The sequence below is a fragment of the Salvelinus fontinalis genome, chromosome 6 (genome assembly GCF_029448725.1).
Source record: "Salvelinus fontinalis isolate EN_2023a chromosome 6, ASM2944872v1, whole genome shotgun sequence".
Lineage (NCBI taxonomy): Eukaryota > Metazoa > Chordata > Actinopteri > Salmoniformes > Salmonidae > Salvelinus > Salvelinus fontinalis.
Window position 1 is genome coordinate 6044716 of NC_074670.1, and position 13889 is coordinate 6058604.

The window sequence follows — 13889 nt, forward strand, 5'->3', positions numbered from 1 at the left end:
CTCTATCAGAAGGATCCATCTCCAGCAGCCTGTATATACCATGACAACTCTATCAGAAGGATCCATCTCCAGCAGCCTGTATATACCATGACAACTCTATCAGAAGGATCCATCTCCAGCAGCCTGTATATACCATGACAACTCTATCAGAAGGATCCATCTCCAGCAGCCTGTATATACCATGACAACTCTATCAGATGATGCTGATTTCACCAACTCTATTTAAGTTTCAACTGAATCTTGTTTTTGTTCAGGCGATTTGATTGTATGTTTTTTATTGTTGAGTTCTTGCTTGGCAGTCCATTTTAGGAATAAGAGTTTGCATGACATGCTTGCTGCTGCACTGTCTGCCACAAATGCTACATTGACACAGCAGTAGATTGTATATTAAACAACTGCTACATTGACACAGCAGTAGACTGTATATTTGTCACGCCCTGACCTTAGAGAGCTTTTTATGTCTCTATTTTGGGTTTGGTCAGGGTGTGATTTCTGTGGGCATTCTATGTTCTATTTTCTATGTTTTTGTATTTCTTTGTTTTGGCCGGGTATGGTTCTCAATCAGGGACAGCTGTCTATCGTTGTCTCTGATTGGGAACCATACTTAGGTAGCCCTTTTCCCTCCTTTCTGTGTGGGAAGTTAACTTTGTTAGTGGCACTTAGCCCTGTAAGCTTCACGGTTGTTTATTTGTTTCTTGTTTTGTTGGTGACATTTTATAATAAAAAGAAAATTTACGCTTACCACGCTGCGCTTTGGTCCACTCCCTTTGATGGCCGTGACAATATTAAACATTTTCATTGTATGTGTGATACACATTCTTGTCTGAAAATGTTTTAATCTCAATAAATATGATTGTTCTCCCTGTTCTCCCAATCAGAGTTCTCCCAATCAGAGTTATCACTAGACTAAAAGATCTCCTTAATTTCCATAATTCCTTACTGAGGGTATTACATTTTTATCAAAATGAGCCTTCTTTTATTATCTGATATAATCAGCGGTGTACTTTTTCCTGAGAACAGCTCTGTGATTGAACGACTTTATTTTTTTTAACCTTCATTTAACTAGGCAAGTCCGTTAAGAATAAATTCTTATTTACTATGACGGCCTACCGGGGAACAGTGGATTAACTGCCTTGTTCAGGGGCAGAACAACAGATTTTTACCTTGTCAGCTCAGAGATTCAATCCAGCAACCTTTCGGTTACTGGCCCAATGCTCTAACCACCAGGCTACCTGCCGCCCCAAGCTTTAGGGCTCGATTAAATCTATATCACCCAACTTCAGCGCTATTGAAATGTAAAGGGAATTTAAATGCAGCGTTTTGACTGAATGCAGTCTCCACTAACGCCGGAACATTGCCTTTAAATTTAAATCAAGCTATAGCTCTGACTTTCCGCTATACGGATCGAATCGAGCCATTTGACAACCTCCGGGAACACTTTTTTGGGCTAATCCATCTGCAGATGCTCTACAGACTATTAGTTACATTTCAACTATCTATTAACCCTAGCTCCGACCCTTACCTTAACCCTTATCCTAATCCGAAATGTAACCCTAACCCTAGCCCTCACTCTAACCCTTATCCTAATCCGAAATGTAACCCTAACCCTAACCCTAGCACTAGCCCTCACTCTAACCCTTATTCTAAACCTAAACCGAACCCTAACGCTGACCATAGCAATTCTCATACTTTATATATCTCAGATTCTATATTGACTTGACTTTTAGAAAACAGTTTCCTGAAGCATCCAGATACACGTTTAATTAATATAAACACGTTTAATATAATTAATATAATATAATTAATATAATGGTTTATTTAATATAATGGTAACACTTTACTTGACACCTAGCGTCATAACACGTTATGACACAGTCGTAACTATGTCATAATATGTGTAACGGCTGTCTTCCTCCTCCTCAGACGAGGAGGAGTAGTAAGGATCGGAGGACCAATGCGCAGCGTGGTACGTGTTCATGCTCTTTATTAAAACAATCGAACACTGAAACAAAACAATAAACAACATGTGAAATAACCAACCGAAACAGTTCCGTGTGGAACACACAGACACAGAAAATAAACACCCACGAAACACAGGTGGAAAAAGGCTACCTAAGTATGATTCTCAATCAGAGACAACTAACGACACCTGCCTCTGCTTGAGAATCATACCAGGCCAAACGCAAAAACCAACATAGAAAAACGAACACAGATAACCCACCCAACTTTAGCCCTGACCATACTAAAACAAAGAAATAACAAAAGAACTAAGGTCAGAACGTGACACTATGTCATAACAGCTGACAACTTATCATAACCTGTCATAATATGGTCATAACACTGTCATGACACATATATTTAGACCTGTTGTGACATATATTGTGTTATTTTACTTGAGAACAGTATTTTTATGTTTCATAACGTTTTCTGAAATTGACCATATTCAATTAACAGGCACGTTATTGATGTCAGACGTGCACCTGCCCCAATGTTCTGTTGCTGATGACTGGGATGAAATCAGGAGCAGGACAAGACTCCCTCTTTTTGACTTATAACTGACATAAGGCCATATACGTGATAGGCCTATCTAGTTTACATGATTCTGATAGTTAGAATGTTTCTTGACAGTGTCATTACGTGTATTTTCTTAGTCCAAGTAAAGTGACATACAACGGTCATAATGGTTCATGACAGTGTCATAAAGTGTATTTTCTTAGTCCAAGTGAAGTGACATTCAACGGTCATAATGCTTCATGACAGTGTCATAAAGTGAATTTTCATGTGTCGAAGTAAAGTGACATAGGATGGTCATAATGCTTCATGACAGTGTCATAAAGTGAATGTTCATGTGTCCAAGTAAAGTGACATAGGATGGTCATAATGCTTCACGATAGTGTCATAAAGTGTATTTTCTACAAGTCCTTTAAAGATGCACTGTGTAGAAATCGCTCCTCCATTTCCTGGTTGCTAAAATTCTAATAGTTTGCCTAATTTCGGTTTATGTGATTTAACAAGTAAGTATAGTGTAGAGAATCATTGTACCATCTAAACTGCTGTGAAATATGTTTTCCAGAACCACAAATATAGTCTTTTCAACTGTTTGAAGGTGGTGTACAGAACAGAAAGTAAAAGACGCAAAAACAAAAAAGGATTTAAGAAACAAACTTTCAAATGAAAGAAGGAAAAAACAAATGTTAATAAATTGTGTCATAACCAGCCATAAAATAACACAATATACATTACATGACCATGTGTGGACTCATGCTCGTCGAACATCTCATTCCAAAATCATGGGCATTAATATGAAGTTGGTCCCCTCTTTGCTGCTATAACAGCCTCTACTCTTCTGGGAAGGCTTTCCACTAGATGTTGGAACATTGCTGCGGGGACTTGCTCCCATTCAGCCACAAGAACTGAGGTCGGGCACTGATGTTGGGCGATTAGGCCTGGCTCGCAGACTGCGTTCCAATTCATCCCAAAGGTGTTCAGTGGGGTAGAGGTTAGGGCTCTGTGCAGGCCAGTTAAGTTCTTCCACACCGATCGTGACAAACCTTTTCTGTATGGACATCGCTTTGTGCATGGGGGCATTGTCATGCTGAAACAGGAAAGAGCCTTCCCAAAACTGTTGCCACAAAGTTGGAAGTACAGAATCTTCTAGAATGTCATTGCATGCCGTAGCATTAAGATTTCCATTCACTGGAACTAAGGATTCTAGCCCGAACCATGAAAAACAGCCTCAGACCATTATTCCTCCTCCACCAAACTTTACAGTTGGCACTATGCATTCGGGCAGGTAGCGTTCACCTGGCATCCGCCAAACCCAGATTCGGCCGTCGGACTGCCAGATGGTCGGACTACCCTCCAGAGAACGCGTTTCCACTGCTCCAGAGTCCAATGGCGGCGAGCTTTCCACCACTCCAGCCGACGCTTGGAATTGTGCATGGTGATCTTAGGCTTGTGTGCGGCTGCTCGGCCATGGAAACCCATTTCATGAAGCTTCCGATGAACAGTTATTGTGCTGACATTTATTCCAGAAGCAGTTTAGAACTTGGTAGTGAGTGTTGCAACTGAGGACCCAACAATTTTTACGCACTGTGTGCTTCAGCACTCGGGGGTCCCCTTCTGTGAGCTTGTGTGGCCTACCACTTCGTGGCTGAGCCGTTGTTGCTCCTAGATGTTTCCATTTCACAATAACAGCACTTACAGTTGGCCGGGGCAGCTCTTGCAGGGCAGAAATGTGATGAACTGAGTTGTTGGAAAGGTGGCATCCTATGACTGTGCCACGTTGAAAGTCACTGAGATCTTCAGTAAGGCCATTCTACTGCAAATATTTGTCTATGGAGATTCCATGGCTGTGTGCTCGAGTGTGGCTGAAATAGCCGAATCCACTAATTTGAAGAGGTGTCCACATACTTTTGTAGATATAGTGTATGTCACAACATATGTAAACATATGGGCAATGACAGTGTTATGACCATATTATGACATGATTATGACCGTGTCATACCGTGTTCTGACTCCTGGAGACAAGTAAAGTGTTACCAATATGTCATATAATACAATTCCAAAAAGAAAACATCATTTCATCCCTTATCCCCATAGAAATATCTGCATGGCTCAAAATCCACCTACCTCTTGATTGCTACTTTTTCCACCATAACTCTGAGAATTGCTATTCACTTGTCAATTACTATGGACTATTAGACCCGAGTTTGTCACAGCGTTGCAGGCTGTCGATGAAAATGGATTGGTCAGTGGGCCTCCATGCCCTCCCAGCAGTTCAATGTTAATGTCCCTTTACGTCCTACCACCTGGCCCCTGGGTTAGCCCTCCTCCCACTTTTCTCACCCTCGTCTCCTCTTATGTGCTGTCCAGCTGGCTGTGACCTCTGACCCTGTTACCCTCACTCCTGACCCCTGGAGCCGTTCCCATGACACCCTTTTGTGAGCACCTCTCCATGGTGACCCATGGTCACTCCTCCTCCCTCAACCTCTACAGATTATTGGGGGGAAATAGCATGTATGACATAATTCAAATGCATTGGGATCAGTGCAATGTGACCTCATTTGGCCTATTCCCATACCAACCTAATAGCACAAAATGACCATTAAAAAAAGTAGGACAACATGATACAAACATAGGCTCGGACTGTATCACTGAGGACAAATGTTGAATATAAGGGAAACTAATTTTGCCGTCATGAACGCTCTGAGCCCAAGTCTGTTGTATCAAACATTAACCAAGCTCCTAAAGAGTAATGCTATATTCAATGTGTCTCTCTATGGAGAATGCCTTTGCATACCTTATCTTAGACCCAGAAGCTCTTTGCAATTCTGTCAAACTATGGCTAATTTAAAACATAGTGTTATACTTTTTTATAAACACTGTACACCAAACGCATGTTGGCCTGCCCTACACACTATTGTGTTAACAAACTGAAATGCAATGCATTAGCATTAACAAAGTATTCATTGACATACATCTTTATTTCTGCGTAATATTATTACCAGATTACCAGCAAACAATATTTTATGAAGATTGTTATGAAGATTGTTAGATCTCTCCAACTGCCATGTGCACCTCTCTCTCTCCCTCTCCCTCTCTCTCTCCCTCTCCCTCTCGCTCTCTCTCTCTCACGCTCTCTCTCTCTCGCTTGCTCTCGCTCTCTCTCACGCTCTCTCTCTCTCTCTCCCTCTCCCTCTCGCTCTCTCTCTCTCACGCTCTCTCTCTCTCGCTTGCTCTCGCTCTCTCTCACGCTCTCTCTCTCTCTCTCTCTCTCCCTCTCGCTCCCTCTCCCTCTCCCTCTCGCTCTCTCTCTCTCTCCCTCTCGCTCTCTCTCTCTCTCTCTCTCTCTCTCTCTCCCTCTCTCCCTCTCTCTCTCTCTCTCTCTCTCTCACGCTCTCTCTCTCGCTCTCTCGCGTGCTCTCGCTCTCTCGCGTGCTCTCGCTCTCACTCTCTCTCTCTTCCCCCTCAGTTAATTGTAATAAAATAGATTTGAGGCCCAATCTCTTAGTTAACCACAGTGCTTCATGAAATGAGATGGATAGAGGGAGAGAGGGAGAGGCGGACATGGAAAAGACAGACTGAAAGACCAAAAGTTGAGGATGGACCGAGGAGTGCGGAATGAGGGGACTGGAACTTGGAATGGGAATACATTTGGTAGAACGTTTGACAGTAAGGGAGTGTTAGGTGTATAGTGTCACGGCTCCTCCTCTGCAGTGCAGGGGGCGGTTCCTCCTGCAGGCAGAGGAGGGTCGTTAGTGATTGGAGCCACCTGGGCTCAGGGTATTAAAGCTGTCACTAATCACTTCTCTCTCTCTCTCTCTGCTCCTCCAGGTATGCTCATGATTTGTTTGTTCCTTTGTCGGTTTGCCTAGTTTTCATTCAGTCATGTTCACACACACATATTCACGCATCCATGCACTTTACATACACCTTACATTATGATACTTCCACACCTCATTCCTTTTTCTTAGTTTAAGTTAATGGTTTGTTGTAGAATAAAGAACACTTTTAAATTGGCCTATACCTGTTGTTTGCGTCCCCTCATTTTTGTCACAGGCTATGAGCCGGCTTGTGACAAGTGGGGACTCGTCCGGGATTGTAGTTAACTTGGGTTAGTTTAGTTTAGTTTGCCAAATTTTTTTGTTTGAGGGTATGTTTTGGTTGGGCCAATTTTGTTGAAGAGAGCATTGAGAGCCATGTGTTCTTTTGGTTCAGTTAGCTTGGTAGCTAAGCAATTCACTCTGTTTTTCTGGGTTTTGTTCAGGTGGGAGTCCTCTCCTGTTCAGGCATATCAGCAAGTGTCCATAGGAGGCTTGTGGTGTTTTTGTTTTAGGTGGCAGTGAACGTGGGTAGAGCATCCCTTTCCCTTTTCCCCTACATCGGCTCGGGAGCACCTCCGTGGTTATGGGAGGGCCGCCAGTTTCTGGTTGTCTTTTCCACTCCACTGGTTTTGTGTGCATAAAACCCCACCACATGTGACTGCACGAAGACCAGGGCCAGTTAGTTAGTAGTTTTGGAGGATAGTGGGGTGTGGCTCCTGTCCTTGAACCCAGATTGACAGCAGGTGAGTTGTGTTTTTTTGAGCATTTGTAATAGTTGTATTGGTTGAGGAAAATGTCTTCCATTTTGTGTAGTTTTGTTCAAGCTCCTTCAGAGGTAGCCTTAGAGTTGTGTACTAAGGAGCAGTTAATTGAAATTGCTGAACATTATCAGATTGAGATTGTTGATAAAAAAATTAAAGAGACTGTTAAAACTAGCTTAAAGCAGGGTCTTAGGGAAATGGGTGTTTTTGGCGGTCAGTCTGCTAGTAGTGAGGGTGCAAGTTTTCAGTCTAGCCCTTCATTAACTTTTGAGCAGCAGAGGGAACTGTTGCAAATGCAATTAGAGATAGAGCGATTGAGAAATGCTAATAGACCGGAAAGACTACCACAGTTTGATGTTTCACAGAATCTTCGTTTGTTGCCTAAATTTGATGAGTCAGATCCAGACACATACTTTACTCTATTTGAGCGTATTGCGGAAGCTAGAGCTTGGTCAGATTTGGACATGACTGTTGTTGCAATGTGTACTTACAGGTAAAGCACGTGAGGCTTTTGCAGCACTGAGTGTAGCTGACAGTAAAGTTTATGCTAAAGTTAAATCAGCAGTTCTGAAGGTCTACGAGCTTGTGCCAGAGGCATATCATCAACGTTTTCGTTACAGGAAAAAGTTAGATTCACAAACCTATTCTGAGTTTGTTTGTGATTTGACTTCTGCATTTAATCGTTGGTGTACAGCTTCTGAAGTTAGTACTTTTGAGGGTCTGTCTAATTTGATTGTGTTAGAACAGTTAAAAAATTCAGTTTCTGACCAGGTTGCTACATACATGAATGAACGTAAAGTTAAGTCTCCAAGTGATGCAGCAATCCTTGCAGATGAGTACAGGCTAACACATAAAAGCCATTTTGAGTCAAACAGTGACATGTACCATGAAAATAACTTTACTCCTAGGAATAGTAGGTCACCTTTTTTGGGGGCTTCTTTCCAAAGGCCTCAGCAGACGTTTGGGTCTGGAGGACTTAAAGCACCGGTTAATGCTAATACCTGTCGCTACTGTTTAGTTGAAGGACATTGGAAGAAAAATTGTCCTCTGCTTAAATCAAAACAGTCAGGTCAAGTTAAACCTGCTGTGATGGCAAGTCCTGTTACAGCCTCTGACCACCAGGGTGAGCTGTTTCAGCCACTAGTTGAGTTTGATTCTCAGTCTTTCCGTTGTGATTTTTCAGCCTTTATTTCAGATGGTGTAGTGTCCCTGGTAGATGGCAACCATAATGTTAAAATCAAGATCCTAAGAGACACTGGAGCTTTAGATTCTTTTATTCTGGAATCTGTTTTGCCGTTCTCTAAAGAGTCTGATACTGGCCGTTGTGTAGTGGTATGGGTTTAGTTCCATTCTCTTGTCCTTTACATGAAGTTACCCTAAAATGTGGTCTAGTAGAGGGTGATGTAGATGTTGGGGTTAGACCCCAGTTGCCAGTAGAGGGAGTCCACATGATTTTGGGGAATGACTTGGCAGGTAGTAAGGTGTGGGCAGATGGCAAACTAAACATCTGTAAGAAGCAACCTTCAGTGTCACCTGCAAGGGAATCTCCGGATCAAAATTGTGTGTCTCCTGAGATATTTCCAGTCTGTGCGGTTACCCGCGCAGCCTCTCCTAAGGAGATTGAGAGTAAGCCAGAAAGTCTTGAGTTGCCAGTCAAACTCCAGACAGAACAGTTGACTAGTTCTAGAGATTCATTGATGGCTGAGCAAAAGGCCGATACTACTTTAGCTGATCTGTTTGATAAAGTGGTTCCTGATTCAGTGGTGAGGAATAGTGCTCAGTGTTATTTTCTTCTTGATGGGCTGTTGGTCAGGAAATGGGTTCCACACTATGATCAGGGTTTAGGAGAACCAGTCTTTCAAATAGTTGTACCTACTAGTTTGCGAAAGAAAGTGTTGCAAACTTCACATGGTGATGTGGCAGGTCATATGGGTGTTCGTAAAACTTATGATCGCATACTTCGTTATTTTTTCTGGCCACGTTTAAAGCGGGATGTAGCTCAGTTTATTAAAACTTGTGATACGTGTCAGCGCACAAGCAAGCCAAATCAGGTTGTAAAGCCTGCACCGTTGTATCCAATACCAGCCGTAGGGCAACCTTTTGAGCATCTTATTATCGATTGTGTTGGGCCATTACCAAGGTCCAAGTCAGGTCATAGCTACTTATTAACTGTTATGTGTCAAGCAACCAGATATCCGGCAGCTTTTTCCTTGCGTACCATAACTTCAAAATCAGTAGTTAAAGCGTTAACTCAATTTATTTCAACATTTGGGATTCCAAAAACCATCCAGTCAGATCAGGGGGTCTAACTTTACCTCCCATTTATTTGCTCAGGTTCTCAAACAGCTTAAAATCAAACACAACAAGTCTACTGCGTTCCATGCCCAGAGCCAGGGAGCTTTGGAACGTTTTCATCAAACATTAAAATCTTTGCTTCGTGCATACTGTACAGAACTGTCTGCAGATTGGGAGGAGGGGTTACCTTGGCTGTTACTAGCTGCTCGTGAAGTAGTGCAGGAAAGCACAGGGTTTAGCCCAAATGACTTAGTGTTTGGTCATAAGGTGTGTGGACCTTTAGCAGTGTTGCAGGATGGTTGTTTGCCTGAGGAACCACCTCGGAATCTTATTGACTATGTAAATGGTTTTAGGTTGAAGTTGTATAGGGCTGGTGAACTAGCGAAAGAGAAACTAAAATGTTCTCAACGGAAAATGAAACTGAAATATGACGGACAGGCTGAGCTGCGTGAGTTTAGTCCCGGTGATCGTGTACTTGCTCTTCTGCCTCTTGTAAGTTCACCTTTTCAGGCAAAATACTGTGGTCCTTTCACTGTGTTGCGTAAAGTGTCAGATTTGAACTATCTTATTGAAACCCCTAGTCATAGGAAGTCCTCTAAATTATGCCATGTGAACTTGTTAAAATCTTATCACTCCCGTGATCTAAGCACAGTTGAAGGCACTCCAGCGGTGAGGTCAGCGTTAACTGCTGCTCCAGTCACTGCATCTTATGGCTTTAATTTGGTGGAGGGGGGAGAAGAGGAGGAAGTTAAAGTTTCGGATGAGGTCTTACAAGGTCGGTTGAAAAACTCCCAGACTTCGCAAAACCTTGGGGTTTTGGTAGACCATTTAGACTCTGAGAAACGTGATGAATTGGTAGCTCTTATTAGAAACTACCCTGTTTTGTTTTCTGACACTCCATCACCATAATATCATTGCTGATGCTCTGTCCCGTGCTCCTTTAACCTAGCTTGTACCTTTTCTCTGCTGACCCTACGGGCTGTCTGCGCCTCTTTTCTCTTAAATTGCTCCCCAGGTACCAGGGCTGCTGAGTTTGAGGGGCGGACAGTCAGCTGGGGGACACGGGGCTACTGCTAGGAGCCGGGATTGGTATTTTTATTTTTTGGTTTTTTGGGAAATTTGAATTATTTTGAATATGTTGGAGGAAGTTGGGTTGAGGGTGGGACCCTCATTTTAAGGAGGGGGGTGTCACGGCTCCTCCTCTGCAGTGCAGGGGGCGGTTCCTCCTGCAGGCAGAGGAGGGTCGTTAGTGATTGGAGCCACCTGGGCTCAGGGTATTAAAGCTGTCACTAATCACTTCTCTCTCTCTCTCTGCTCCTCCAGGTATGCTCATGATTTGTTTGTTCCTTTGTCGTTTTGCCTAGTTTTCATTCAGTCATGTTCACACACACATATTCACGCATCCATGCACTTTACATACACCTTACATTATGATACTTCCACACCTCATTCCTTTTTCTTAGTTTAAGTTAATGGTTTGTTGTAGAATAAAGAACACTTTTAAATTGGCCTATACCTGTTTGCGTCCCCTCATTTTTGTCACAGGCTATGAGCCGGCTTGTGACAATAGGTAAGATGTATCTTGGTGGAGATGGAGTAGTTGTCAATATTGATGGTGCATTAAGATTCTGTAATTATAACAATGGCTACCGATTTGTTTGTTATGGTGAATATGGAATAATTTATGTGTCACGCCCTGGCTATAGAGGCTTTTTATTCTCTATTTTGGTTAGGCCAGGGTGTGACTAGGGTGGGCAGTCTATGTTATTTTTTCTATGTTGTGTTTCTATGTGTTTGGCCTGGTGTGGTTCCCAATCAGATGCAGCTGTCTATCGTTGTCTCTGATTGGGAGCTATACTTAGGTAGCCTGTTCCAACCAGTGTTTGTGGGTAGTTGTTTTTTGTTTCGTATCTGTACCAGGCAGAACTGTTTCGGTTATTCTTTTTGTCATTTTCGTGTTTAGTGTTCGGTTGTTATTAAATAAAAAATGAACATGCACCACGCTGCACCTTGGTCCTCATCTTCTTCTCTTGAATGCCGTGACATTATGTGAAGGTGTCTATGATTCAAATGTAAGAATCTATATCAACTAACATTTGCAGCTTTACATAATTAAGCATACAGGGGCTTTCCAAGACACATATTAAGCCTCGTCCTAGTCCTATCAAATATCCATTGATAATGTTTTTAGTTCTGTCTCTGTGATACCAGCCCATAGTGTTTAGTATAAATTAAGTTGTGAAATGGAGTCTGAGTTTATTTGAGGAGAGAGAGCTTGAATGCACTTTCCTAACCAAAGACATAACTGCAGTTGGATTCCTGGGAGGAACGTCCACAGAGCATTCTTGATACACACGTGATAGTTTTGAGTGTGAAAAACACAGTAGCGTTGCAGTTCTTGACACACTCAAACTAGTGTGCCTGGCACCTACTACCATACCCCGTTCAAAGGCACTTACCCTCTGAATGGCACACATACACAATCCATGTCTCAATTGTCTCAACGCTTAAAAATCTTTCTTTAACCTGTCTCCCACCCTTCATCTAGACTGATTTAAGTGTATTTAACAGGTGACATCAATAAGGGATCATAGCTTTCACCTGGATTCACCTGGTCAGTCTATGTCATAGAAAGATCAGAAGCCTCCTCTCTAAGTTTGCTTTATTCACTGCTTTAGCACACTCCGCCAACCCTGATGTCCTAGCCGTGTCTGAATCCTGGCTTAGGAAGGCCACCAAAAATTCTGAAATTTCCATCCCCAATTACAAAATTGTTCATCAAGACAGAACTACTAAAGGGGGCAGAACTGCAATCTACTGTAGAGATAGCCTGCAGAGTTCTGTCATACTATCCAGGTCTATGTCCAAACAGTTCGAACTTCTTCTTTTAAAAATCCATCTCTCCAGAAATAAATCCCTCACTGTTGCTGCTTGTTATAGACCCCCCTCAGCTCCCAGCTGTGCCCTGGACACCATATGTGAATTGATTGCCCCCCATCTATTGTCAAAGTTTGTACTGCTAGGTGACCTAAATTGGGATATGCTTAACACCCCCGGCCATCCTACAATCTAAGCTAGATGCCCTCAATGTCACACAAATGATCAATGAACCTACCAGGTACAAACCATTCTTAAGTCTTCGAAAGCCAAGTGAACAAACAGATCACCGACCATTTCGAATCCCACGTACCTTCTCCGCTACGCAATCTGGTTTCCGAGCTGGTCACGGGTGCACCTCAACCACGCTCAAGGTCCTAAACGATAACATAACCGCCATCGATAAAAGACAGTACTGTGCAGCCATCTTCATCGACCTGGCCAAGGCTTTCGACTCTGTCAATCACCGTATTCTTATCGGCAGACTCAACAGCCTTGGTTTCTCTAATGACTGCCTCGCCTGGTTCACTAACTACTCCTCAGATAGAGTTCAGTGTGTCAAATTGGAGGGCCTGTTGTCCAGACCTCTGGCAGTCTCTATGGGGGTGCCACAGGGTTCAATTCTCGGGCCGACTCATTTCTCTGTATATATCAATGATGTCGCTCTTGCTGTGGGTGATTCTTTGATCCACCTCTACGCAGACAGCATTCTGTATACATCTGGCCCTTCTTTGGACACTGTGTTAACTAACCTCCAAACGAGCTTCAATGCCATACAACTCTCCTTCCGTGGCCTTCAACTGCTTTTAAATGCTAGTAAAACGAAATGCATGCTCTTCAACCGATCGCTGCCCGCACCCGCCCGCCCGACTAGCATCACTGCTCTGGACGGTTCTGACTTAGAATATGTGGACAACTATAAATACCTAGGTGTCTGGCTAGACTGTAAACTCTCCTTCCAGACTCATATTAAGCATCTCCAATCCAAAGTTAAATCTAGAACCGGCTTCCTATTTCGCAAAAGCCTCCTTCACTCATGCTGCCAAACATACCCTCGTAAAACTGACTATCCTACCGATCCTTGACTTCGGCGATGTCATTTACAAAATAGTCTCCAACACTCTACTCAGCAAATTGGATGCAGTCTATCACAGTGCCATCCGTTTTGTCACCAAAGCCCCATATACTACCCACCACTGCGACCTGTATGCTCTCGTTGGCTGGTCCTCGCTACATATTCGTCGCCAACCCCACTGGCTCCAGGTCATCTATAAGTCCTTGCAGGTAAAGCTCCGCCTTATCTCAGCACACTGGTCACCATAGCAACACCCACCCGTGACACGCGCTCCAGCAGGTATATTTCACTGGTCATCCCCAAAGCCAGCACCTACTTTGGCGGCCTTTCCTTCCAGTTCTATGCTGCCAATGACGGAAACGAATTGCAAAATCACTGAAGTTGGAGACTTATATCTCCCTCACTAACTTTAAGCGTCAGCTGTCAGAGCAGCTTACCGATCGCTGCAGCTGTACACAGCCCATCTGTAAATAGCCCATCCAACTACCTACCTCATCCCCATATTTGTTTTTAATTCTGCTCTTTTGCACACCAATATTTCTACTTGCACATCCT